The sequence below is a fragment of the Meriones unguiculatus genome, chromosome 14 (assembly GCF_030254825.1).
Source record: "Meriones unguiculatus strain TT.TT164.6M chromosome 14, Bangor_MerUng_6.1, whole genome shotgun sequence".
NCBI lineage: Eukaryota > Metazoa > Chordata > Mammalia > Rodentia > Muridae > Meriones > Meriones unguiculatus.
Window position 1 is genome coordinate 50,506,137 of NC_083361.1, and position 26,144 is coordinate 50,532,280.

Sequence of the window (26,144 nt, forward strand, 5' to 3'; positions counted from 1 at the left end):
ATCCACTTAAAAAATAGGGAAGAGAGCTAAACAGAGAATTCTCTGGAGAGGAATAATGAATGGCAGAGAAGCACTTAAAGAACTGCTCAACCTCACTAGCCATTAGGGAAATGCAAATCAAAACAACCCTGAGATTTCACCTTACACCCATCAGAATGGCCAAGATGAAAAACTCAAGTGACAACACATGCTGGAGAGGTTGTGGAGAAAGGGGATCCCTTCTCCACTGCTGGTGGGAATGTAAACATGTACAACCACTCTGGAAATCAATCTGGCGTTTTCTCAGACAACTAGGAATAGTGCTTCCCCAAGATCCAGCCATACCACTCCTAGGCATATATCCAAAAGAGGCTCAAACACACAAAAAGGAAATTTGCTCAACCATGTTTGTAGAACCTTTATTTGTAATAACCAGAAGCTGGAAACAACCCAGATGTCCCTCAACTGAAGAATGGATGCAGAAATTGTGGTACATCTACACAATGGAATATTACTCAGCAATGAAAAATCAGGAAATCATGAAATTTGCAGGTAAATGGTGGGATCTGGAAAGGGTCATCCTGAATGAGTTGTCCCAGAAGCAAAAAGACACATGTTATATACTCACTCATATAGACATACAACATAGGACAAACCCACTAAAACCTGTGCATCTAAAGAAACTAAGCAAGAAAGAAGACCCTAACTAAAATGTCCAATCCCCATCCAGAAAGGCAAAGAGGATGGACATCAGAAGAAGAAGAAAACAGGAAACAACCTAGGAACCTACCACAGAGGGCCTCTGAAAGTCTCTGCCCTACAGACTGTCAAAGCAGATGCTGAGCCTGATGGGCAACTGTTGAGCAGAGTGAATGGAATTTTATGTAAGAACTGGGAAAGAGTAAGAGCTGGAGAGGACAGGGTCTCCACAAGGAGAGCAAGAGAACAAGAAAATTTGAACACAGGGAACTTCCCAGAGACTCATACTCCATCCAAGGTCTATTCATAGAGATAACCCAGAACCCCTGCACAGATGTAGCCCAGGGCAGTTCAAAGTCCAATTGGGTTACATAGTAATGTGAAGAGGGACTGCCTCTGACATAATCTGATTGGCCTGCTCTTTGATCACCTCCCCCAGGCGGGGAGCAGCCTTACCATAGTAGAGGTCATAGTAGAGGACAATGCAGCCACTTTTGATGTGAACTGATGGATTAAGATCAGAAAGGAGAGGAGAACCTCCCCTATCAGTGGACTTGGGGAGTGGCATGCATGCAGAGGGAGGAGGGAAGGTGGGATTCGGAGGGGAGGAGGAAGAGGCTTATGGGGGGATGCAGAATGAATAAAGTGTAATTGATGAAAAATTTAAAAAAAAGGGAAAAATAATTTAAGAACCTTAAATGACTTTCAAAAGTGGAGGAAAACATGGAGTTAGTCAATTTACATGGAGCACGTCTCGCCCCTGGGGGCAATGGTCTCCTGAACCTACTCAGACCTGGGACACCACCACTGCTAGTTCTAGAACTGATGCAGGATGTTACAACGAGGGGGTTAAGGCTTCCCATAATATTTCCTATAAGCCCACACCTGTTTGTTTATATCCCCCATTTTTATTCATTATTAGCCAGATAGAGCCAAGTAATTGTGGTGATGATACTTGCTTATTTGTCGAATGCTGGAATGCTAGTAAATTTAGGTATGCCCTGGTTACTTGCATGCCTCACTGGGTGCCTGTGCCCGTTGATGCCCCTCACGGTATGACTCTCTTCAGACAGAAAAGGGATCTTGGTATTACAGCACGCCATTGTTACTGCCATCTCATTGGCGGCTGTTGGAGCTACCACTGTGGCGTTAGCCATGAGTCATACTGGGCAGACTGCTCAGACCCTGAATAATCTTTTAGCCAATGTAGCTCATGCCTTAGATGTACAAAAAGAAATTAATGCTCAACTAATAGGAGGCTTGATGGTGTTCAATCAGAGGATTGACCTCGTGCAGGAGCAAATTGATACCCTATGGCAAATCGCTCAACTTGGCTGTCAATGAAAATACGCTGGACTTTGAGTTACTAGCATACAGCATGAGAATTTTTCCTGTGCTGCAAATCTGTCTAAACAATTGTCTAGCTATATTTTAGGTAATTGGACTGGAGAATTTGATACTATGATGGAGCAGCTGAGAGTGGCCATTGTCACAGTAAATTCTATCAGAGTGGATGCAGGACTAGCCACAGGATTATCATCATGGTTTGCTGCAGCCATGAATCATCTGAAAGAATGGGTGGGCATGGGAGCATTATCAGGCCTTCTGGTGTTGGTATCCTTGGTTTGCCTGTGGTATATATGCAAGATTAGAGTCTCACAACAGGGTAATGCAGCCATGACCATTCAGGCCTTTACAGCCATTGAAGCAGGACAGTCTCTTCAAGCATGGTTGGCTACCATAAAAAGCTAAAATGTTACGCTCAGCATGCGAGGCTAAGCACTGCACTCAGGGTCAGCCACTTTCAACCCAGAGAAGAGCATGTTTGATTGCATGCGGGTTGTTGCCCCAGGTCCCGCCTCTGAGAAAAAGGTATTGGATGGGTCTGATGCTCTTTGGGTGGATGACACCTAAATGAACATCAGTACAAAGTCCCAATTTATTTTTAATATCAGAGATCAGACCTCTACTCTTGCCTGATGCGTCTAAAACAAAAAGGGGGAACTGCAGAGAGTTGCGTAATGCCCTACCTTAAAGATGGAGCTGGTTTCCGCCTTCCACCTTCCTGATGATGAGTGCTCTCTGTCACGAACAACTCCACATTTGGCTAAGGCCAAGGATCTGGCTTGCTTCCATGTATGTGGACCTATCTGCATTGCCCACATGGCACGCTGGGGTTGGCTACCCAGAGGCTATTTAAGCTGTGGGCTGGCTTTCCCTAGGGTCAGATGATTGTTCAAGGTTCCTGAATAAACTGCATTGAAAAAAAATAAAAATAAAAATAAAAGAATTATGTTGGTATTTTGATGGGAATTGCATTGAATGTTTAGATTGCTTTTGGTAGGAAGGCCATTTTTAATATTTTAGTCTTACCAATCCATAAGCATGGGAGATCTTTCCATCCTCTGGCTTGACATTTTTTCATACAAGTCTTTCACTTACTTAGTTAGAGCTACACCAAGTCCTGGAGAGGATGTAGAGGAAGGGGAAACCTCCTCCATTGCTGATGGGAATGTAAATCTGTACAACCATTTGGAAATCAGTCTTGCACTTTCTCAGAAAACTAGGAAGAATGCTAACTAAAGACTCAGCTATAATACTCCAGGGCATATATCTGAAAGATGTTCAACCATACAAGTACACTTGCTCAACTGTGTTCACAGCAGCATTATTCATAATAGCCAGAATCTGGGAAAAAAAAAAAACCTAGAAGCCCCTCATCTGAAGAATGGATACAGAAATTGTGGTGCATTTACACAGTGGAATACTACTCACTTATTAAAAACAAGGAAATGAATAAATTTGCAGGTAAATGAATAGAACTAGAAAAGATCATCCAAGTTAGGGAACCAAGAAGCAGAAAGACATTCATGGTAAATATTCACTTAAATGTGGATATTAGCCATAAAATATAGGGTAAACATACTAAAATCTACACACCCAAAGAAACTGAACAACAAAGAGGACACTAGGAAAAATGCTTAATTTTCATTCAGAAAGGAAAACAGGATAGGCACCAGAAGCAGTAGAAGAGAGGGAACAGGATGGTAGCCTACCACAGGTGTCCTCTAAAGGACTCTATCCAGCAGGGGATCAAGGCAGATACAGAGACTTACAGTCAAACTTTGGACAGAGCACACAGTGTCTTTTGGGAAAAGGAAGATATAGAAGGGCACTGAAGTGACAGAAGCCTCACAAGGAGACAAACAAAGCCAAAAAAGCTGGGCCCAGAGGAGACTGCAGAGACTGATGTATCAACCAAAGACTTACATGTTTTGCAGGGGTAAAAACTGAGCAGAAAGAGGAGAGACGAAGTAAATGCTTAACCATTTGCATGGCTCAAACAAAGACCCACCCTATCAGAGAATGGCAAGCTCTGACACTATTAAAGATGCTATGCTAAACTTGCAGACAGGAGCCTGACAGAGCTATCCTCTGAGAAGCTCTATGCAGTAGCACCTCAAAACAAATGCTGAGACTCACAGGCAAACATTGGTCGATTGGTAGGGTGTCTTGTGAAAAAGTGAGAGGAAACAGAAAAAGACTTAGAGTTGACAAGAGAAGACCAACAGAGCCAACTAACCAGGGCCTGAGGGGCTTGCTGATATGGAAGGATCTTCCAAAAGCAATGTATGAATTGGACCTAGGCCTGATACAATGGTGTGGCAGATGAGCAGCTTAAGTACAAGTGGGTTTTCTAGTAAGTGAAGTGGGGACTACATTGGACAGACACTCACTTGCCAGCTTTTTGTTCACTTTCTCCTTATGGGATTGCCTTGCCAGGCCACAGGAAAGAGGACAAGCTCAGTCCTGATTGGCTGGGCTAGATGGGAAAAGGAGCTACCCTTTTCCTCAGAAAACGGGAAAGGGAAGAGGTTGAGAGGAAGAATGGGGTGGAGAGGGGAGGAGGGATGGGGGCTACAACAAGGATATGAAGTGAATAAAAAAATTAAATAAAAACCCTAAAATATCACCTTTACATAAAATCAAGGACAATTGTGGATGAGTGATAAAAAACATTTTAAAAGTCAGGGATATTGGAAGTTTGATGTATGAGTGTGTCTTCTAGGATTCCCAAAAGTTATACTCATAGCATCTCATCTACATAATTTCCAACATTATCTGAAAAAAGAATACAAATATAGGCATGCTAAAGTGGACCTCAAAATCCAAGGGGCCCTCAAACCCTACATAATATTTCAATTACCCAATGAATGGTAAAAGCATGAGATATTGCCTACACAATGAAGAGTACATGTATTTATTTACAATACAAAAAATGCTCATCCCTAAAAATAACTAGATATGTAATATTATACAGACCAAAGAGATTGTGTTTATATTCTTAGAACACACTTGAACACATGCAGGAACACATGCATGTAACAATAAATAAAGAAAATGTAAGGAATGTTATAGGAGAAGAGTGGAGGAAGGAAAGAAAAAGTAAAAATATGAATATAATATAAAAACAAAGAAATGACACATATATAATATATAATACTTACACACAAGCGCACACACACACACACATACACACACACATATAAATATATACCTATCTGTATATATACACGCATATATGTATTTATATATATATATGCATATATGTATATGTGTAAGTATGTATATATATGTGTACATATATTATATATGTATGTAAGTATGTATAGCTGTATGTATATATGTGCATATATGTATATATGTATACACACACCTACATATATATACAAACATACATACATATACATATGCACATATATGTGTATATACATATATATGTATATATACACATACATATATATGTATACGTATGTGTGTTTGTGTTGTATTGTGTGTAAAAGTGTATGTGTGTGTTTGCAGTGTATATCTACCCACCACATAGCATTCCAACAACAAACTGACATAATTCCAACCAGGTTGTCTCTAGGGAACAGTAGAGTTTATTATGCTAATTCACAATGTATTGATGATTGACTTTTATGCCTATGTGTGAGACAGACCCTAAAAGGTGAAACACAATGTCTATCGCTCCATGAATCAAATGGTGGCTTTCTTGTGGCTCCACTGACAGAAACATGCCAGGACCTCCTTGACTTACATAATCCAGTCCCTTTCATGTCTACATTCAGTTATGATAAACTTGAATAGAATCAGTTGTAGGAGCATATGGATACTCAACTAAGGGTATTCTGCCATCCCTGATATTCCTACAGGAATATAAACAATCCATCTACAAGCTAAGATATTTATTTGTCATGTGCAATAGATGATTGCCCCTAAGTTTCCTTATTTTTAATAGGTGAGTAGTATTTCATTGTGTAAATGTACTGCACAGGCAGGGTGAAAGGAGATGTGTCAGTCAGCATGCACAGAAAAGATCATTACAGATCTCTTAGTACACATAGCAGAAGCTTTGCTCCCTCTGTAGCTACTCAATGATATTTATTCCATGATGTTTCATCTACCTTGGGAGTCACCTGGGCAGATCCACCCATCCAAGAGGTCTGCCACAATATACCACATAGGAAGTGGTGATTTACCCTCCCCTGCACTATTGTTCTCATATTTTTAATGTAAGCCACTACCGTATGTCCTGGACAAACCCCTTCCATTCAATGCACACAAACAGATTAAAAACAACCAAAATGTAATTTTTTTTCTGTACAGTTTACTCTATAGCATTCAACATTGCTTCATTTACCTTTCTCATTCCCTACCTCTAGAACAGCATCCATTCTTTTCAAAAACTCATCCGTACATTTGTCAATACTTCCCTACTAACCCAAGTGCTGCTAGAGTCCATTTCTGTGGTAAGAGATATAAATAATATTTAAAATTCCTCCTAACATGTCAAGGGCAAACCAACGACAAATTCACCAAAATTTGCTCTGAGGAACAAATGAAGCTTTCAGGTTTATGGGTAAAGCATTGCTGGGACACAAATACCTGTGATACATATGTGTGTGTGTGTGTGTGTCCATACATGTGTTTTTATGTGTGTTTAGCTTATACCAGGAAAGAGGAAGAGTTTGGATGCTCAAAAAAAGGGTACTTTGACTCTGTTTACTCTTCTATGTGGTTGGTATTCTTTCTAGGAGACAACTACCTATGTGAGCTTTACACGTCTAACTGCACTGAGTTAGAACTAACCAACATAAACTAGTTACTGCAGTTTATTTGTCCTCTAATATCTAAAAGGTTTATACACACAGTTGAATATCAGGACAGGCCACTGATATTTATTAAGGACTTTCAGCTCTCAAGATGATTTGTCTAGTAATGTCAATCATCCCCTTTATACTTTACCACACAATCATAAAGAATCGTGTTCAAGGCTGAATAGAGGAACAACTCTACAGAAACCATTCCATTCAATGCATGGGAGACATAATGGCAAGGGTTATACAACTGGAGGAAAAGGTGATAATCAGAAAAATCATCAGATAGTGGGATCTGTGGCATGACATATAGACATTTGTAAAGATACTACCATTAGAATATCAGTGATTTCTCACATATGGAGTATCCCTTACTCTAGAAGGATGTTACGAAAAGTCTTGGTTGCAAAAGTAATGTTAAGAATAGGAGGGAAGTGAAACTAGAATTGACACATCTTTTATAAACTACTGAATTGAAATTTAGAAAAAGAATCATCCAAGGTGCTTAGGAAAGGTCAAACTGATTTTATCGCCACAGTCCTTAACCTGTTCTTGCTCTCCTATCCATGCGGAACTGAGTGGCTGTTTCTACAACTAATCCCCTGTGGAGCATGTGGACTGTACCATCAAGGAAACTGCCATGGGTCTAGAGCAATGTTGAGATGTGCACAAACCCCAAAAATCTTAACCTTGAGATGAGCAGGAGTAAGAATAGCTTCCTCCCTGTTCTATGTTTGCATGCCCCAGCACACATAGTCTGGACACCTACCTTTGCAATTCTCAGGGCAGTCAGGTAGCCTAGCATCTGAATTTCCTTTCCATGCAAAGAAAGGATCCCCACCATATTATCCTTAGCCAATGATATTCACCCACCCTGGAAATCTCTTCCCATTCCTCAATGTTCATATAGTCCTTGTTCACCTCAAACACACACAAGCTGATTTATTGAATATTGTTTAAGAGATACCGTTTCCCTGGGCGAACTAAGATTTATAGCACTAGAATCCTAGGAAAATTGTTCACCCCCTATAACTTCCAAACAAACCAGGATCTGGACTAGGACTACTGTCCTGCAAGAAATGTACACAACTCAGGGTCAGATGGAAGGGGAGGAGGACCTCCGCTTTCAGGGGAATGGGGAAGGGGCAGTCAGAGAAGAAGAAGGAGGAAGGGATACAGCTGGGATACAAACTGAATAAACTGTAATGAATAAAAAATAAACTAAAAAAGAAAAAATATAAAACAAAGATATTAACTAAAGAAAAAGCAGTAAATATAAAATTATAGACAGATTGTAAAATACTGATTGTGCTTTATGTGTTATGTAAACAAAAAACAAACAAACAAACAAAAAAAACCTCAAATACCTCAGATACATGGGGTATGTAAATTCTTCCATAGGTGAGTCTCAGTGGGTTGGCAATGACTTACCTGGTGGGAGGAGTAACAGGGTACATAAAAACTATGAACTATACCTTCTTCCTTCAAGGACAGTTGCTGTCAGAGAATGTTTCTCTGTAGAGGCTTCCTTCCTGGATTAGCTAAAGTGCTTTCTTTATTATTTGTATATTATAAACATGTTTCACTGTATATAAGAAACTGTCTCTATGGTTCAGATGTGAAACATAAATGCACTAAGGTTCTAGGCATAGCTGGCATTTTTCCATAAAAAAGGCTCACATATCAGAACTTTTATGTACATATGTCTGTCTTTTCTCATTCTCCTGTGCCGCCACCTATTTCAATACCGAGCAGGAAAAAGTTATACAATACAAAAGGTGACAGAGTTTATAAATAAGGGAAGCATTGTTTTACCCTTGAGAGGCTGGCTGTGTGGATGAAAGCCATTACATACGTGACATTATTCTGCAGGTTCTTGGCAGAAATACTTCATGACAGAGAGTACTTTTCACTTGGTCTCTTTACAACTTTCCTGAATTACTAAATTGTTCCTTCATCCTCCCATTTGTAAACACTAATTAATGCTGTTTACTATTAAAATATAAAACCACCACATAGTAGCAGAATGAAAAAAAAAAAACATCAGCAACAGGAAAGAAAAAAAAAAAAAAAAACTAAGAAGAAAGCTCATACTGATTCTCCAAGCAAGGACAATGCATGGATATCACCTAGAACTCCTGCTCAGATATAGCCCAAGGCAGCTCAGTTCCAAGTGGGTACCTTACTAAGGGGAACAGGGTCTGTCTCTGACATGTACTCCATGGATGGCTATTTGACCTCCCCCCCGCCCCCACAAGGGAAGAACAGTCTTGGTAGGCCACAGAGGAGGACATTGAAGCCAGTCCTGGTGAGACCTGATAAGCTAGGGTCAGATGGAAGAGGAGGAGGACCTCCCATATTAGTGGACTGAGAGAGGGGCAGGGAGGAGATGAGGGAGGAAGGGAAGGATTGGGAGGGAATAAGGGAGGAGGCTACAGCTAGGATACAAAGTTAAAAAAAATACTTAATATAAAAAATAAACAAGAAAGCTCATTCAGTGAAGTAACATATTTGAAATCACTTAACTGATGAGTTCCTAAAATCCAGCCTATTTAAAATACCACTTTAAATGTATCAGATGATTATTTATTTTTTTATTTTATTTTTTTATTAATTACACTTTATTCATTTTGTATCCCCCCATAAGCCCCTCTCTCCTTCCCTCCCGATCCCACCCTCCCTCCCCTTTCTGCATGCATGCCACTCCCCAAGTCCACTGATAGGGGAGGTTCTCCTCTCCTTTCTGATCTTAGGCTATCAGTTCACATCAAAAGTGGCTGCATTGTCCTCTACTGTGGCCTGGTAAGGCTGTTCCCCCCACAGGGGGATGTGATCAAAGAGCAGGCCAATCAGATTTTGTCAGAGGCAGTCCCTCTTCCCTTACTATGTAACCCACTTGGACATTGAACTGCCATGGGCCACATCTGTGCACGGGTTCTAGGTTATCTCCATGAATAGTCCTTGGTTGGAGTATGAGTCTCTGGGAAGTTCCCTGTGTTCAAATTTTCTTGTTCTGTTGCTCTCCTTGTGGAGACTCTGTCCTCTCCAGCTCTTACTATTTCCCACTTCAACTCACTCTGCCCAACAGTTGACCATCAGGCTCAGCATCTGCTTTGACAGTCTGTAGGGCAGAGGCTTTCAGAGGCCCTTTGTGGTAGGTTCCTAGTTTGTTTCCTGTTTTCTTCTTCTGGCTTTCAGAAGCCCTCTGTCGAAGGTTCCTAGGTTTTTTCCTGTTTTCTTCTTCTTCTGATGTCTATCCTCTTTGCCTTTCAGGATGGGGATTGGACATTTTAGTTAGGGTCCTCTCTCTTGGTTAGTTTCTTTAGATGCACAGATTTTAGTGGGTTTGTCCTATGTTGTATGTCTATATGAGTGAATATATAACGTGTGTGTCTTTTTGCTTCTGGGACAACTCACTCAGGATGATCCTTTCCAGGTCCCACCATTTACCTGCAAATTTCATGATTTCCTTGTTTTTCATTGCTGAGTAATACTCCATTGTATAGATGTACCACAGTTTCTGCATCCATTCTTCAGTTCAGGGGCATCTGGGCTGTTTTCAGCTTCTGGCTATGACAAATAAAGCTGCTACAAACATGGTTGAGCAAATGTCCTTTTTGTGTACTTGAGCCTCTTTTGGATATATGCCCAGTGGTGGTATGGCTGGATCTTGGGAAAGTGCTATTCCTAGTTGTCTGAGAAAGTGCCAGATTGATTTCCAGAGTGGTTGTACAAGTTTACATTCCCACCAGCAGTAGAGAAGGGTTCCCCTTTCTCCACAACCTCTCCAGCATGTGTTGTCACTTGAGTTTTTGATCTTGGCCATTCTCATGGGTGTAAGGTGAAATCTCAGGGTTGTTTTGATTTGCATTTCCCTAATGGCTAATGAGGTTGAGCATTTCTTTAAGTGCTTCTCTGCCATTCGATATTCCTCTGCAGAGAATTCTCTGTTTAGCTCTGTTCCCCATTTTTTAAGTGGATTACTTGGTTTGCTGCTTTTCAGCTTCTTTAGTTTTTTTTTTTTTTTTATATATACTGGATATGAGTCCTCTATCAGACAAAGGGTTGGTGAAGATTCTTTCCCAATCTGTAGGCAGTAGCTTTGTTTTGATGATGGTGTCCTTTGCTTTGCAGAAGCTTTTCAATTTCATGAGGTCCCATTTATTGATTGTTGCTCTTAGAGCCTGTGCTGTTGGTGTTCTGTTCAGGAAGTTTTCTCCTGTACCAATGAGTTCTAGGGTATCCCCCCCCTTTTTTCTAGCCAATTTAATGTGTCTGGTTTTATGTTGAGGTCTTTGATCCACTTGGACTTCAGTTTTGTGCAGGGTGATAAGTATGGATCTATTTTCATTTTTCTACATGTAGACATCCAGTTGGACCAGCACCATTTGTTGCAGATGCTATCTTTTTTCCATTGAATGATTTTGGCATCTTTGTCAAAAATCAGGTGTTCATAAGTATGTGGGTTTATTTATGGGTCCTCTGTTTGGTTCCATTGATCCACCATTCTGTTTCTATGCCAGTACCATGCAGTATTTAAAACTGTTGCTCTATAGTACAACTTAAGATCAGGGATGGAGATACCTCCAGAAGATCTTTAATTGTAGAGGATTGTTTTAGCAATTCTGGGTTTCTTGTTATTCCATATGAAGTTGAGAATTTTTCTTTCCAGGTCTGTAAAGAATTGTTTTGGTAATTTGATGGGAATTGCATTGAATCTGTAGATTGCTTTTGGTAAGATGGACATTTTCAACTAAAAAGAAAATTACACATATAGACACTTCTCCAGTATAGTTATAGCTTAATGCAAGAAAACACAACATACAACTTTTCAATATGTTAAATGTTAGTGAAAAATAAATCCCTCCTTTCAGCTTGGTGTTGGCTATCAGCTAGCTGCATGTAGACTTTATTATGTTTAGGTATAGTTCTTGTATCCCTGACCACTACAAGACTTTCATCATGAAGGGATGTTGGATTTTGTCAAAGGCTTTTTCTGCATCTAATGAGAATATCATACAGTTTTTTTTCTTTAAGTTTGTTTATATGGAGGATTACATGTATGGATTTTCATATGTTGAAACATCTCTGCATCCTTGGGATGAATCCTGCTTGATCATGGTGGATGATGTGTTTGATGTGTACTTACATGTATTTTACTGAGTGTTTTTGCATCAGTGTTCATAGGGAGGTAGGCCTGAAATTTTCTTCTTTGTTGAGTATTTGTTTGGATTAGGTATCAGGGGGACTGTGGCTTCATAGAATGAGTCTGATAGCTTTCTTTCTGTTTCTATTTTGTGGAATGGCTTGAAGAGTGTTAGTGTTAGCTCTTATTTGAAAGTCTGGTAGAATTTGTGCTAAAACCATCTGGCCCTGGGCTTTTTGTGGTTGTGAGAGTTTTTTGCTGCTTCACTTTTCTTAGGGGTTGTAGGGCTGTTTAAACTGTTTACTTGCTCTTGATTTAATTCTGGTATGTGAAATCTATTAAGAGAAGATTTCATTTCCTTTAGATTTTCCAATTTTGTGAAATATAGGCTTTTGAAGTGAGACAATGATTCTTTGGACTTTCTCAGTGTCTGTTGTTATGTCCTCTTTTCTTTTCTGATTTTCTTAATTTGGGTATTGTCTCTCTTTCTTTTAGTTACTTTGGCCAGAGGCTTCTCTGCCTTGCTGATTTTCTCAAAGAAACCTGTCTTGGTTTCATTGATATTTACTATTGCTCTCTTTATCTCTAAAAGATTCCTGTCCCTGAGTTTGATTATTTCCTGCCTTCTACTTCTCTTGGGTATGTTTGCTTCTTTTTTGTTCTAAAGCTTTCAAGAGATCTGTTAAATTGGTAATTTGGTAACTCTCTAATATCTTTATGAAGACACTTATGCTATGAACTTTCCCCTTAGCATTTCTTTAATGGTACCCCATAAGTTTGGGTAAACTGTTCCCTCATTTTCATTGAATTATAGGAAGTCTAAATTTGTTCCTTTATTTCTTCCCTCACACAGTGATCAATGGGGACAGAGTTGTTCGTTTCCCATGAGTGTGTATATTTTTGTAGTTTCCGTTGTTATTGAGGACTAGCTTTAATCCATGGTGATCTGATAAAGAACAATGCATTAATTCAATTTTCATGCATCAGTTGAGGTTTGCTTTATGACCCAATATATGATCAATTTTGGAGAAGGTTCCATGTGGTGCTGATATATATATATATATATATATATATATATATATATATATATTCTTTTGTGTTTGGGTGAAAATTTCTGTAGACATCTCTAAGGTCCATTTGGTTCATGACATCTGTTAACTTCATTATTTTTCTATTAATTTTCCATCTCAATGATCAGTCAATTGGTAAGTGTGGGGTGTTGCAGTCTCACCCTATCAATGTGTTGGGATCTATGTATGTTTTAAGCTTTAATAATGTTTCATTTATGAATGCACATGCACTTGTATTTGGGGCATAGATATACTTACTAAATGCAGAGAAACTGAAAGTAATCACACTAAAATCAGTGTCAAGACAATGTTGCTGACAGTCTCCACAACTCTTCAGTAAAGTACTAGAAGTTCTAGCTAGAGCAATAAGACAGCTAAAGGATATCAAAGGGATACAAATTGGAAAGGAGGAAGTTAAAGTATCATTATACACAGATGATATGATAGTATATAAAAGGAACCCCAAAACATCCACCAGAGAACTTCTGCTGCTGGCAAACTCCTTCAGCAAAGTGACTGGATATAAGGATCATCCTGCATGAACTATCCCAGAAGCAGAAAGACACACACGGTATATACTCACTTGTATAGATATATAATATAGGATAAACCTACTAAAATCTGTACACCTAAAGAAACTAATCAAGAGGGAGGACTCTGACTAAAATGCTCAGTCCCTATTCAGAAAAGCAAAGAAGATGGACATCAGAAGAAGAAGAAAACAGGGAACAAGTTAGGAACATGCCAGAAGGCCTCTGAAAGGCTCTGCCCTGCAGACTATCAAAGCAGATGCTGAGATTTATGGCCAACTGTTGGGCAGAGTGCATGGAATCTTATGAAAGAAGTGGGAAATAGTAAGATTTGGAGAGGACAGAAGATCCACAAGGAGAGCAGCAGAACCAAAATATTTGAACACAGGGGTCTTTCCAGAAACTCATACTCTAACCATGTACCATGCATGGAGATAACCTAGAACTCCTGCACAGATGTAGCATATGACAGTTCAGTGTCCAAGTGGGTTCCATAGTAATGGGAAAAGGGGCTGCCTCTGGCATAAAGTGATTGGCCTGCTCTTTGATCACCTCCCCCTGAGGGGGGAACAGCCTGACCAGGCCACAGAAGATGATAATGCAGCCTTTTCTGATGAGATCTGATCGACTAGGATCAGAAGAAAGGAGAGGAGGACCTCCCATGTCAGTGAACTTGGGGAGGGCCATGCCTGAAGAAGGGGGAGGGAAGGTGGGATTAGAAGAGGAGGAGGGAGGGGTTTATGGGGGGATACAAAGTGAATAAAGTGTAATTAATAGAAGTTGAAAAAAAAAGATTAACTCAAAAAATTTAAAAGCCCTCCTGCACACAAATGGGGTGAGAAAGAAATTAGGGAAAGCATACTCTTCACAATAGACAAAAATCATATAAAGTATCAAAGTGTTACACCAATCAAGGAAGTCAAAGACCTGTATGACAAGAACTTCAAATGTTTGAAAAGAGAAACTGAAAAAGATACCAGAAGCTGGAAAGATCTCCCATGCTAATGGATCAGTAGGATTAACATAGTAAAAATGACTATCTTACCAAAGGCAATCTACATTTTCAATGCAATCTCTGTCAAAATACCAATGAAATACTTTATAGACATTGAAAAAAAATATTCAACTTCATATGAAATTAAAAAACAACAACAACAAATAAAAAACAAAGAACACAGAATAGCTAAAACAAATCCTGTACATTGAAAGATCTTCTGGAGGTATCCCCATCCCAAAGCTCAAGCTACTATAGAGCTACAGTAATAAAAACTGCATACTACCAGAGTAGAAACAGACTGGTTGGTCAATGAAATCTAATAGACAACCCAGAAATAAATCCATGGGAGATCCAAGATGGTAGCAACCAGTGAGCAACTTAACTGAGGAGCATAGGATCTGAAACATCAAAATTGGCCGATATCTGAGAGTGGAAAACAAGAGGATCCTCTGTGCTTTCCTATTAGGCTTGCTAGCGAGTGAGTACACTTTCAAGTGAATGCTTGCAGAACCCCAGATCCAGAATCCCTCTACACTAGCAGCCAGACATCAGATCCCTCTCTACCCACAAACACACTGTGGGCAAGATAGGAATTTTTTTGCACAGTGTTCTCAACACTGTAGCTCCTATTTTGTGGATCTACCAGTGGAGTCCAGGCAAACGATTCCTGGAGCCCAACATGTCTGAATACCAGGAAGACAGTATAACAGACCTGTAGGCCACTGAGGTATTCAGGGCAACTGTACAAGCACACTGTGCCCACCAACAGCACCAGGACCTGCAACCCTTCCTGTACTTAAGCCCCACATTCCAGGCATCTACATGTTCTAGCATTGTGTCCTTCAAGGCACACTTCCACGCACATTCCCATGCTTGCTCACCCACACTTATGCACCTGTGATCTTCCTCCCATAACTACAGCTACACCAACATCCACTCTCAAACTGGTGGACTTCTCTAATCTTCCTGAAGAATATGCCAGACACCGGAAAAAGATGGACCCAGTCTGGAATACAGACTTCAGGAACAAAGAAGTTATTGTTAAGCAGATGGCTAGAGCTAAGTATAAGAACACATTAAAAAAAAATCAGGACATCATGTCTTCAGTAGAAAAACCAAACATCAATGGACATGCTAATTCATCGAAAACACAGGAAAATTATCTCAATTCTAGGCTTATCCAGATATTAGAGGCAAATAAAGAGGAAACGAACAATGCTTTCAAAAAAATACAGGCAAATGAAGCCAAACAAGTAGAGGCACAAGTAGAGGCAGAATTAGTGCCATATAGAGAGGAAAAAAATAGAGGCCATCATGGAAAGAAAGGAATCCACATTCAAACAGATGAATGAAATGGTGCAAGGCATGAAAACAAAATTAGAATCAATAAAGAAAACACAAACATAGAAAACCCTGAAGCTGAGGAACTTAGAACAAAGATCAGGAACCACAAAGGTAAGCATCACCAACAGAATATAAGAGAAGGAAGAGAGAATCTCAGGCACTGAAGATACACTTGCAGAAACTGATACATCTCTCAAAGAAAACATGAAATCAGAAAAGTTCCAAACAGATAACATCCAAGAAGTCAAGGATGCCATGAAAAGATAAAATTTAAGAATATTAGGAATAGAAAAAAATAAGTTTCCAGGCTCCAGGGTCCAGAAAATATTTTCAAGAGTATCATAGAAGAAAAATTTACCAACTTAAAGTTAGAGATGTTCACAAACATACACAAGGCCTACAGAATACCTAATAGAATAGATCAGAAAAGATACTCCTCAAGTCACATAATTGTCAAAACACTAAATCTACAGAACAAAGAAAAAATATTTAAAGCAGCAAGGGAAAAAGGCCAAGTAACATATAAAGGCATATTGATTAGAATCACACCAGCCTCTCAACAGAAACTGTGAAAGCCAAGGGCCTGGGCAGATGTCATGCAGACTCTAAGGGACCATAGATGACAACTCAGGCTACTAGACCCAGCAAAGGTTTCAATTAACATAGATGAAGAAAAAAATATTCCATGACTAAACTAAACTTAAACAATATCTATACAGCAACCCAGCCCTACAGGAGATACTCGAAGGAAAACTCCAATAAAACAAAAACAATTACACCCAAGAAAACACAGTATATACATAACATCACAACAAAATATTATAAGAAAACAAGCATTGAAACACAGTATCACCACCAACTCCACAATAAAAGGAACTAACATTTATTGGTCACTATTATCAAGCAACATCAATGGACTCAACTTTTCAATAAAAAAACACAGACTAACAGGTTGGTTGTGGAAACAGGATCCAACATTCTTCTGCATCCAAGAAACACACCTCTGCAACAAAGATAAACACTACCTCAGAGTAAAGGGCAGGGAAAAATTTTTCAAACAAATTGACCCAGAAAACAAGCAGGACTAGCTATCCTAATATCTAATAAAATAGACTTTCTACCAAAATTAATCAAAAAAGATGAGGAGGGGCACTACATTCTCATCAAAGGAGAAATCCACCAAGAGAACATCACAATTCTGAAAATCTATGCCCCAAACACAGGAGCACCTACATTTGTAAATGAAGCATTATTAAAGCTTAAATCACACATCGATCCTAACACCTTAATAGTGGGAGACTTCAACACTCCACTCTCACCAAGGGACAGATCATCTAGACAGAAGCTAATGTGAAATAATAACACAGAGATCCTAAATCAAATGGACATAATAGATGTCTCCTGAACTTTTCACCCAAACTAAAAATTGTATATCTTTTTTTCAGCACCTCATGGAATCATCTCAAAAACTGACCATATAGTCGGGCACACAGCAAGCAGCTAAAGATACAAGAAGATCTAAATAATCACTTATATCCCATCAGAACACAATGGCTTAAAACTAGACCTGAACAACAACAGAAATAACAAAGAGAATACACACACATGGAAACTAAAGAACTCTCTATTCAATGAGAGCTTGGTGAGAAAAGAAATAAAAAAAAAAATTAGAGACTTCTAAAATTTAAGGAAAATGAAGGCATAAATTATCCAAACTTATGGGACACAATGAAAGCACTGCTAACATGAAAGTTCATAATAATAAGTGCCCCCAGAAAGAAGTTCAAGACATCTCATACAAGCAACTCAATGACGTACCTTAAAGCCCTAGAAAATAAAGAAGGAGACACATGCAAGAGGGGTAGACATTTGGAAATAATCAAACTCACAGTTGAAATCAATCAATTAGAAACAACGAAACAATACAAAGAATCAATGAGACGAAGGGCTGGTTCTTTAAGAAAATCAACAAGGTAGACAAACCCTTAGCCAAACAAACTCAAAAGCAGAGAGAAACTATACAAATAAGCAAAATCAGGAACAAAAAGGGGAACCTAACAACAGATACTGAGGAAATACAAACAATCATTAGTTCTTACTGCAGTAGCCTATATGCAACAAAATTTGAAAATCTAAATGAAATGGACAATTTTCTTGATAGATTCCATTTACCAAAGTTTAATCAAGATCAGTTAAATACATTGAATAGTCCTATATCCCCCCAAGGAAATAGAAGCAGCCATCAAAAGCCTCCCTTCCAAAAAAGCCTTCCAAAGTTTTTAGTGAAGAATTCTACCAGACCTTCAAAGAAGAGCTATCTCCAATTCTCTGCAAATGATTCCACAAAGTAGAAACAGAATGAACTTCTCATTCTGAGAAGCCACAGTCATCTTGATACCTAAAGCACACAAAGACCCAACAAGAAAAGAGAATTTCAGACCTCTCATATGAACATTGATGCAAAAATACTCAATAATATACTTGCAAACTGAATACAAGAACACATCAAAGATATCATACACCATGACCAAGTAGGCTTCATCTCAGTCATGCAGGGGTGTTTCAGTATATGGAAATCCATCAATGTAATTCACCATATAAACAAACTGAAGGAGAAAAACCACATGATCACCTCCTTAGATGCCAAAAAAGTATTTGACAAAATCCAACACCCATTCATGTTTCAAGTGTTGGAGATTTCAATGATACAAGGCACATACCTTAACAGAGTAAGGATAATATACAGCAAGCCTATAGCCAACTTCAAACTCAATGGAGAGAAACTTAAATCAATCCCACTGAAATCAGGGACAAGGCAAGGCTCCCCACATCCTCCATATGTCTTCAACATAGTACTTGAAGTTCTAGATAGAGCAATAAGGCAACTAAAGGAGATGAAGAGGATACAAATTGGAAAGAAGTCAAAGTATCACTATTTGCAGATGATATGATAGTGAACATGAACAATCCAAAAAATTCAACCAGAGAAATCCTTCAGCTGATAAACATCTTCAGCAAAGTGGCTGGAAAAAAAAAAAAAAAAAAAACCTCAATAATATCAGTAGCCCTCTTGTATAAGAAAGACAAAAGGGTTAAGAAAAAATTTATGCAAACTACTCCCTTCACAATAGCCAATAATAACATAAAGTACCTTGGTGTTACTCTAACTAAATGGAAGACTTAGTTTGAAAAAACTAAGTTTGAAACACTCTAAGTCTCTGAAGAAATAAATTGAAGGAGATATCAGAAGATGGAAAGATCTCCCATGCTCCTGGATCAGTAGGATTAGTATAGTGAAAATGCCTATTCTGCCAAAAGCAATCTACAAATTCAATGCAATTCCCATCAAAATATCAACAAAATTCTTTACAGACCTTGAAAGAACAATTCTCAGATTCACATGGAAAAACAAAAAATCCAGAATTTCCAAAATGATCATGTACAACAACAGATCCTCTGGAGGTATCTCCATCCCTTATCTCAAGCTGTATTACAGAGTAATAGTAATAAAAGCTGCAAGATAATGGCATAGAAATAGAATCCTGGATCAATGAAATCCAACACAGGCCCCAGAAATAAACCCACACACCTATAGATGCTTGATTATTTATTTATTTATTCATTTATTTATTTATCTATTTATTTTTATGAAGAAGCCAAAGCCATACAGTGGAAAAAAAATGACAGCATCTTCAATACATGGAGCTGGTCTATTGGATGTCTACATGTAGAAAAATGTAAATATCATCCTGTATAAAACTAAAGTCCAAAATAGATGAAAGATATCAATATAAAACCAGACACACTAAATTTGTTAGAAGAAAAAGTATGGAAGAGCCTAGAACTCATTGGCACAGGAGACAACTTCCTGAACAGAACACCTACAGCACAGGTTCTAAAATCAAGAATCAATAAATGGAACCTCATGAAACTCAAAATCTTCTATATAGCAAAGGACACTGTCACCAGAACAAAATAAACTGGGAAAGGATCTTCACCAACCCTATGTCTGACAGAGGGCTAATATCCAGAATATATAAAGAACACAAGAAGTTAAAAAGCAGCAAATCAAGTAATTCAGTCAAAAAATGGGGTGCAGAGCTAAACAGAGAATTCTCTATAGTAGAATTTCTTTTTTGTTTAATTTTTAAAATTATTTTTATTTGTATTAATTACAGTTTATTCACTTTGTATCCTCCCTGTACCTTCCTCCTTCCTCCCCTCCCAACCCCACCCTCTCTCTTCCCCACCAGTGTCCCTCTCCCAGTCCACTGAAAAGGGAGGTCCTCCTTCCCTTCCCTCTGAACCTAGTCAATTAAGTCTCATCAGGAGTTGCTGCATTGTCTGCTTCTGTAGCCTGCTAAGATTCCCTCAGGGGAATGTGATCAAAGAGCAGGCCAATCAGTTCATGTCAGAGGCAGTTCCTCTCCCCATTATTATGAAGTACACTTGGATACTGAATTGCCATAGGCTACCTCTGTACAGGGGTTCCAGGTCATCTCCATGAGTGGTCCTTGGATGGAGAATCAGTTTCAGAAAAGACCCAGGTGCCCAGACTTTTAGGATCCGTTGCTGACCTTGTGGAGCTCCTGTCCTGTCCAGGTCTTACTATCTCCCACTTCTTTTATAAGATTCCCTGTACTCTCCCAAAGTTTAAAGACCGCAACATAAAACTAGAAACACTAAATAGGTTAGAAGAAAAATTGTAGAAGAGCTTAGAACTCATTGGTGCAGAAGACAACTTCCTGAACAGAACACCAACAGCACAGGCTCTAAGAGAACAATCAATAAATGGGACCTCATGAAACTGAAAAGTTCTGTAAAGCAAAGGACACTGTCATCAAAACAAAATGACTGCCTACAGATTGGGAAAGAATATTCACCGACCCTATATCTGACAGAGAGCTAATATAGTGGAATTTCTAATGGCAGAGAAACACTTAAAAAATGCTCAAAGTCCCTAGTCATCAGGGAAATGCAAATTCAAACAACCCTGAAATTTCATCTTATACCCATCAGAATGGATAAGATAAAAAAACTCAAGTGACACCACATGCTTGATAGCATGTAGAAAAAAAGAGAACCCTCCTCCATTGCAGGTGAGAATATAAACTTGTACAACCATTTTGCAAATCAAGCTGGCACTTTCTCAGACAATTATGAATAGTGCTTCATCAAGATCCAGCTATACCATTCCTGGGCATATATCCAAAATATGCTCAAGTATGCAACAAGGATATTTCCTCAACCATGTTCATAGCACCTTTATTTGTAATAGTCAGAACCTGGAAACAACCCAGATGTACTTCAGCTGAGGAATGGATAAAGAAATCATGGTACATTTACACAATGGAATAGTACTCAGCAATTAAAATAAGGAAATCATGAACTTTGCAGGCAAATGGTGGGAATTAGAAAAGATCATCCTGAGTGATCTCTGAGTGACTGACACAGAATCAGAAAAACACACATGGCATGTACATACTTATAAGTGGTATTAGTCATATAATATAGGATAAACATACTAAAAACTATGCTCCCAAAGAAGTTAAGTAAGAAGGAGGTCCCTTCCTTTTCAGAAAGGAAAACAATATACATTGGAAGTTGGGAAGACAGTTAACAGGACTGGAGCCTATCACAGAGGGCCTCTGAAAAACTCTACTCAGCATAGTTTCGAAGCAGATGCTGAGACTCACAGTCAAACTTTGGGAAGAGTGCAGGGAATCTTAATAAATTCGGAGAGATAGAAAGACTTGGAGGGAACTTGAGCTTTATAAGGAGAGCAACATAACCAGGTAATCTGGGCCCAGGGGTCTTTTCTGAGACTGATACTCCAACCAAGGACCATGCATGGAGATAACCTAGAATCCCTTCACAGATGTAGCCCATGGCAGTTCAGTGTCCAAGTGGGCTCTCTAGTAAGGGGAACAGGTGCTCTCTTTTACAATATGTCAGTGGCTGGCTCTTTGATCACCTCCCCCTGAGGGCAGTACAGCTTTTATAAGCCATAGAGGAACTCAATGCAGCCATTCCTAATGAGACCTGATAGTCTGGGTCAGATGGAATGGGAGAAGGACCTCCCCTATCAGTGGATTTGAGCAGAGGCACAGAAGGAAGAGAGACAGAGTGCGGGTTTGGTAGGGGAGGGGGCAGGCGGGTACACCTGGTATACAAAGTGAATAAATTGTAATAAATAAAAAGTGAATAAAAGGAAAATATGGGATACAGAGCTAAACAGAAAATTCTCAACAGAGGAATATTGAATTGCAGAACAACACTTAAAGGAATGATTAAGGTCCTTACTCATCAGAGAAATGCAAATCAAAATGACTCTGACATTCCATCTAACACCTGTCACATTGGCTAAGATAAACTCAAGTGACAACACATGCTGGAGAGGATGCGGTGAAAGGAAAACACTCCTCTATTGGCGGTGGGAGTGCCAACTTGTACAACCACTTTGGAAATCAATCTGGTGCATTCTTAGAAAACTGGGAATAGGTGTAGCTCAAGACCCAGCTATACCACTCCTGGGCATACACCAGATGTTTCACCATACAACAAGGATATTTGCTCAAATATGTTCATAGCAGCTTTATTTGTAATGTCTAGAAACTAGAATGAACCTACATGTCCTTCGATCAATGAATGGATAAGGAAACTGTGATACATTTCCTCAATGAAAACTACTCAGCCATCAAAAATAGGGAAATCATGAAATTTGCCAACTATTGGATGAAAGTATAAATGATCATTCTCAGTGAGGTAACACATACTCAAAAGGACACTCATGATATATACTCACTTATAAGTGGATTTTAGTCATATAGTACAGGATAAACATACTACAATGCATGGACATCTTAGACTTCATGTTGGCCTACTAGTTAGGGGAGTTAGACTATGTTGCTTACTTTTTGATCACTTTCTCTATTTTAATTATATATGTATATATATATATATTTTAATATTAGTTACAGTTTCTTAACTTTGTATCACAGCTGTAGCCTGCTCCCTCATTCCCTCCCAATCTCATCCTTCCTCCTTCATCTCCTCCCCTATCAAGTCCACTGATAGGGGAGGTCTTCCTCCTCTTCCTTCTGAACTAGCTTATCAGGTTTCTTCAAGACTGGCTGCAATGTCCTCCTCTGTGGCCTAGCAAGGCTGTTCCTCCCTGGGAGGCAGGGAAGGGGTGGAGGTCAAAGAGTCAGCCATTGATCATATTCTCCTGATAGAACTTCCCTACCAAGCCACAGGGTGAGAAGAGAAATTCAGTTCTCATGTGAATAGATGAGCTGGGGTGTGTAAAAAGGGGCCTCCCCTATTTTAAGGAAGAAGGGAAAGGAGGTGTGGGAGGGAAGTTTGGACCGGGAGAAGAAGCAGGGGGGGGGGGGGCCTATGATCAAGAATTAAATTGAAGTAATTAAAAATGTAAAAAAAAAACTGTAGCAGTTCCCTGGTAGAATTTTTGGGGTCACTCAGTTATACTATCATATCAGCTGCAAATAGTGATACTTTGACTTCTTCGTTTCCAATTTGAATCCCATTGATCTCCTTTAATTGTCTTATTGCTCTAGCAAGGACTTCAAGAACTATGTTGAAGAGATATGGAGAGAGTGGGCAGCCTTGCCTTGTCCCTGATTTCAGTGGGATTGATTTAAGTTTCTCTATATTGAGTATCATTTTGGCTGTAAGCGTGCTGTATATTGCCTTTGCTATGTTTTGGTATGTGCCTTGTATTCCTGATCTCTCCAAGACTTTAAACATGAATGGGTGATGGATTTTGTCAAATGCTTTTTCAGCATCAAAGGAGATGATCATGTGGTTTTTCTCCTTCTGTTTGTTTATACGGAGGATTACATTGATAGATTTCTATATATTGAACCACCCCTGCATACCTGGGATGAAGCCTACTTGGTAGTAGTGAATAGAGCTCCACAAGGAGAGCAACAGAACAAAAAACAAATCTGGTCACAGGGGTCTTTTCTGAGACTGATACTCCAACCAAGGACTATTGATGGAGATAACCTAGAACCCCTGAACAGACATAGCCCATGCCATTTCAGTGTCCATGTAGGTTCCATAGTAATAGAACAGGGACTGTCTCTGACAGGAACTGATTGGCCTGCTCTTTGATCACCTGCTTCTGAGGGGGGAGCAGACTTACCAGGCCACAGAGGAAGACAATGCAGCCAGACCTGATGAGACCTGAGAGACTGGGATCCGAAGGAAGGGGAGGAGGACCTCCCATATCAGTGGACTTGGCGAGGGCCATGCATAGAGAAGGGGAAGTGGGGGTGGGACTGGGATGGGAGAGGGAGGGATTTACGGGGGGGGGGATACAAAGTGAATAAAGTGTAATTAAGAAAAAAAATTACAAAAAAGAAAAAAAAAGCAATCTTAAGACACACTACTCAAAACCAAAAGGCATACTGTTAAGTAGACATGTCATTTTACTTAGTATGTCACTGGAGATATGCTATATTGCATTCTAGCATTTAGTGCAATGTTTCAAAGTAGAAGAGAATTTGGGGCCAAATGAGTGGTGAATTGTAAGACATGCAGTTACCTTATTAAAACAATTAAGACAACCTGGTAGAATAAAAACCATAAAACTACTGAAGTTAGGTCTAGCACAAAAGCAAATTTATATAGACACTAAATCTTCAGACATTCCACTTTACTTCTAACCAATGCAAACATCACACTGAACCCAAAAGAACAAGCAGAGGACTAGTATTAGAACCATATTTATGTTCTTCAGTATTCTTAAGTTTTTATTTGCTTAATTTTTTATTTATAGGTGTTGTGTATCTTAGATATAATTACTATGTGTGGTAATGGGAGGCTTATGGCATGTATAACCATATTCACTGGATCCATGGTGACATACAATATAAGTAGCAATGCCCTCTATAAATTGCTGGAAGTGTGAATATCTGGAAAAGCTCCAAATTTTTTCATGGTGCACTTTCTCTGAATTTCCTGTGTCACCATTTAATTGTTAGCATCTCCATTGACCTTAATGTGCAATGTTAGTGGGCAAGAATGAGCACCAGATAAAGCAAAGTTACATCAGAGAGTTTCGTGACTCTGGAGAAAATCACAAGAAAAATGATGGTGTTTGTGTGAACATCATAGAAAGGAATAGGCATACATGGAGGACAGAAGAAACTATATGAACTAATATCTCCGTAAGCAAAATGAAAATTTAAACCTGACTGTTTAAGCTGGATCCGAGACTCTTGATGGCAGTAGGATGACAAGGAAGATTGCAAGTGTTATACTTCATTGCCTTTTGAGAGACCTGAATGATAGATAAGATAAAATCTGCAAATGTGAAAAATGTTGAGGCTCTCCGGAGTCTGGAGAATCCAGGTGATAAGTGTCTGTTACATAGCAGGTCTTCAAAGTAGGTTCCCCAGGGAAGTATTAGGAATAATGCATCCATGTTTTCTAACAGATACTGATTCCCAAATCATTTTTTTTTTTCAGATGGTACATGCCACAGGATCCAAGAATGAAGCAGGCTTGACAGATCTTAAAGCAGAAGCTGTAGCTTCAGAAGAGGGATAACATTTACTTCCTCAGAGTAGGAGTGTCAGGAATGCCAGCAAGTACCTGCCTATGCTAGGATTTCATGGAGTGTGTCACCTGCATGTTTCAGGAGCAGTCTTCTGTCTCTGGAACATCTTATAATCACACTTTTAATAGATCCATCTGAGAGCTGGACTCTAGCCAGGAGCCTGACTAGTGAAATCCTGGATCTTTATTAGCTCTGGTTGCCTCTGATTGGAGGAGTATGTTCCTTCAAATAGGAAAGGGGAAAAATACCGATCAGGAGAGAGATCTCAAACCTAGGCATTGTCAACAAAAGTTTGCAGTAATCTTGGTGATCTTCAAGACAGCTGCTGATTTATCTACCTCTTCCTCCTCTCTATGTGTTGTAGAATAAGCAGGGAAATTGAAAGGGAGCACAGGATAAAGTGCAATATATTCTGGGCTCTGGCATTGACTAACAGTATATAAAACTAGCCAGCGATGCCTGTGATTGAACATCTATCTACATCTTTGGGCCTAGAATCTGGTTATCTACAAAACAAAAACAAAAACAAAACAAAACAAAACAAAAAACAAAATAAAAAACTTCCATTTCTTTCTGAATGTCTGATTGTGACTGTGTTCTCAAATGCAGCACTATGCTGTCTCTTTGATATT

The 26,144-nt window shown here is 39.1% G+C and overlaps 1 long non-coding RNA gene across 2 annotated transcripts in view; it reads right to left on the reverse strand.

Moving 5' to 3' along the window:
- The window catches only part of LOC132647211 (uncharacterized), a 363,873-nt gene that overhangs the window by 74,747 nt on the left and 262,982 nt on the right, over positions 1-26,144 (reverse strand). The window contains exon 15 of one of the 2 annotated variants that reach the window (XR_009585544.1): positions 2,715-2,932. The exons of the other annotated variant lie outside the window; for it this stretch is intronic. This is a non-coding gene — a long non-coding RNA (uncharacterized LOC132647211). Of the gene's footprint in view, positions 1-2,714; positions 2,933-26,144 lie in introns of those variants that run through there. 2 annotated transcript variants of the gene reach the window in all.